We start from the raw sequence: 3,309 nt of genomic DNA, 5'->3' as shown, positions 1-3,309 counted from the left end.
CTTTAGGAATCCAAAGTACAACATATAATAAGTACCCTGTATCAAGATTGATGCAAAATAAGTGATATTTGACATTTTTAAGACAGATTTAGCAAAAGAAAACCTCTTCTGGGGCCATTTGGGTGGATTTTTCATATCTCTGGCTCCCCCTGCTGGATTTTGACATGTGACATCTCTTTCTAACCATCAGAGCCAATGGAATTGAGGGGAACTCCCACATAGTCCTTATTTGGTCATGTGTGTGTATTATACTGCCGCATAGCCAAGACCGGAAGCAGCAGCCACTCTGGTGGCTACCATTAGCAGCTAACTTTTGCTCTGCGATTTTTACATAAAAATGGAATTATGGATTATAAATAATTCCAATTATTGCCCAGGAACTTTATCAACCTATGGATTAACCGATTCAGCCGCGTTTTTCCTCGTTTTAAATGCCATTGAACACGTCTTTTGATCAGATTAACAGCTACGGTGAGACGATCTCCCTAGAAGCTACGTAAAGGTACGTGTTGTGATGTCTGTCTTTGCTTCCCCTGTCGCAAGTTCGGATCACTCAGGGATGATACTATATACCTAAATAATCTGTGGAACCTCAGCTTTAATCGGATATCTTGTATGTGCAGCTACGATAAGTAATAAGGGTACTTTTATCTTGAGTTCTGTGCCAATGTCCGTTAGCATTTTTCGCTAAGGGGTCATTTAGATGCTTCTTATGAGACTTGTGTTTTGTTTTGGTAAAAATGGTTTATATCGTCAATTATCTGAGATTATTTCCGTTAATCTGGTATAACACATTAATAGGTTCTTACATATTAAGATCCCCTGAGAAACAGTGTCCTGAAAAAACAAAACAGGGTCCCCGCCTTGGGGCTTAACAGGTTTTAAACCATCAATCTTCTTTTACAAAAGGCTTCATAACTCAAGGAATAATATCAAAATAAAAAATATTATGATAAAACTTTATATATTATGGTCTAATCAAACAAACATATAACTCTTAGAATCTACAAATATGATTAATACATGTTAACTAGTTTTCTCATATATTTAACTTGATTTGTTTCCAATAACAATATAATAGTGTAAAAAAGTATTATTTCAAGGAACACATACATTTGATACAATAATCATAGTAATACAAATAATAATAATCTTACACCAAATTACAAAATACTATTTTATTATTAGAATTATAATAATATTTATACAACAGAAAAATACAATGAAAATAGATTTTAAAAAGTAATAATAGCAATTAGTATTATAATAATGACGTTATTAAGGAAATGAAATGGTCCCTGGTATCTTAAGACATACTCTCCCTCTAACAAATGAAACCTGCAATACAGGAGTGAGAGTTTATTAGGGCTGCAGCTTCTTTTCATTTTCTAATCACCTAAGGATTAATCGTGTGATTAATGGGTTCATCATCGGGCTGACTGAAGACAAGAGACGGGCGCGGCCGTGGTTCAGAGGCTTTTCTACCTTGATGCGGGTACTAAAAATATAAAAATAAGATAAACCATAATACAAAGGACGTGAGGAGGGAAGAGGGTGATGCAAACAGGACTGAGGTTTAAACTGACTTCTGACTTGAGAAATTCTAACAAAAGTATCCTTAAAAAGAAAGGTGGGTGTGTTTTTTTTCAGATGTGTGTGTTTCTGCGTGAGTCAGAGGTGGACTTGCAGCCACAGGTTAGCTACACACCCTGTTAAAACCCTGATAAAACACAGGATCAAAAACAGTTCACCAATTAAAGCAGAGGGCTGGGGAATTGGGTAATATTGCGAGAAAAACCCATTTCAAAAATACTATATTTATGAGAAAAATGTAATTGAAGTGGTAAATTGCTAAGAAAAGACATCTTTCTAAATGTATCTGAAATGTAATTGAAGAATGGACGTTTTAATGGAGAAAAAATATATAATATCCTGCCTGTACTTTGTATTAAACCGCTAACATGCACCGCAGTCGTCACATCTGAGCGTCCTCCCCCATGCGGAACTCAGACAGGAGAGGAAATAAAGCACAGGCTACATGTGGTAAATAAAACAGGTCGAGACATTAGAGGAAGAAATTAATGGGGGGGATGGGGGGGTTCTTATTGAAGCTTTCTCTCTGTTGCGTAATAACATGAGCGCTGGTATTCATGAGGGCACAGAAACAGACAGCGCCGGGAGCTGCTCCGACTATAATGGAGGATTACTGAGAGAGGGTACAGAGAGCAGGAGGAGAGGACAAAAAAGAAATATTCTCGGATTAAAGTGGAAAACATTTTTTTGAAGATAAAGTCATACATTTGCAGGAATTAAAAATCTGAAATATACGGGGGAAAAGAGTGGAATATTCCATGAAACTAAGGTTTTTATTTCAAAGGAAAAAAGCTCAGATATTTATGAGATTCTTTTTAAAGTTTTCTTTAAGAGAAACAAAAACATTTTTTTAACCTAATGAATACATTTATAAAAAAATAAATGAAAATGTTCTCTTGGACTAAATTGGAAAAATTACGAGAACATTGTGTAATATTCTCTTTGATAGAAGGGATTCATTAAAGGGAAAGAATTTCCAAATTTAAGAGAACAAAAAAGGTAAATTCATTAATATGTTTCTACATTAAAATGGTAAATGTACATGAATACAAAAATTGTATGAGAAAAAAACTTGGATTTTGGCTATGAAATGTTGTGTAGTAAAAGTTTTAATTAGTTTAAGATGGAAATAGTCAAGTAAGGTAAAATTATGTCAATATAGTACTTAAGTATACTATGGAGGAGAGGCAGTGACCCTAAACCCAGTGGCGGCTGGTGGAAAATATTTTTGGTGGGGCTATGGAAATGGTGACAAAACCATAGTAGGGCATTTAAAATCAGGAGACTAAATACGAACAGTGTGTGTGTGTGTGTGTGTGTGTGTGTGTGTGTGTGTGTGTGTGTGTGTGTGTGTGTGTGTGTGTGTGTGTGTGTGTGTGTGTGTCATACTTGCCAACCCTCCCGCATTTCTCCCGATTTCTGACAAAATCAGATTTACTCACGACTGTTATGGCTAGAAAGGATCCGTCTAGTGTAAAACTCTCGCGAGAGTTTGCAAGTCACGTGGCTGAATGTTTATGTTTGGCAGGCAGCCTNGGCAGGAGCTGGTTGGCCCTTTTTTGCAGAGCGTAGACACTCCCTTTGTATCCTTAGCTCATTCAAATCTACATACACAATATGCAGCTGCCGTTTGGTAGATATATTGGTTTATGTACACAGCAGTGAGAGAACACATGCAAAGAGTATCATAGGAGGGGGGGGCAGAAAGGGAAGGGG

The sequence above is a fragment of the Notothenia coriiceps genome, unplaced genomic scaffold, assembly GCF_000735185.1.
Source record: "Notothenia coriiceps isolate Sejong01 unplaced genomic scaffold, NC01 NC01_scaffold00008533, whole genome shotgun sequence".
Taxonomy (NCBI): domain Eukaryota; kingdom Metazoa; phylum Chordata; class Actinopteri; order Perciformes; family Nototheniidae; genus Notothenia; species Notothenia coriiceps.
The sequence above is the reverse complement of the archived record's forward strand: the minus strand, read 5'-3'. Positions refer to the sequence as shown.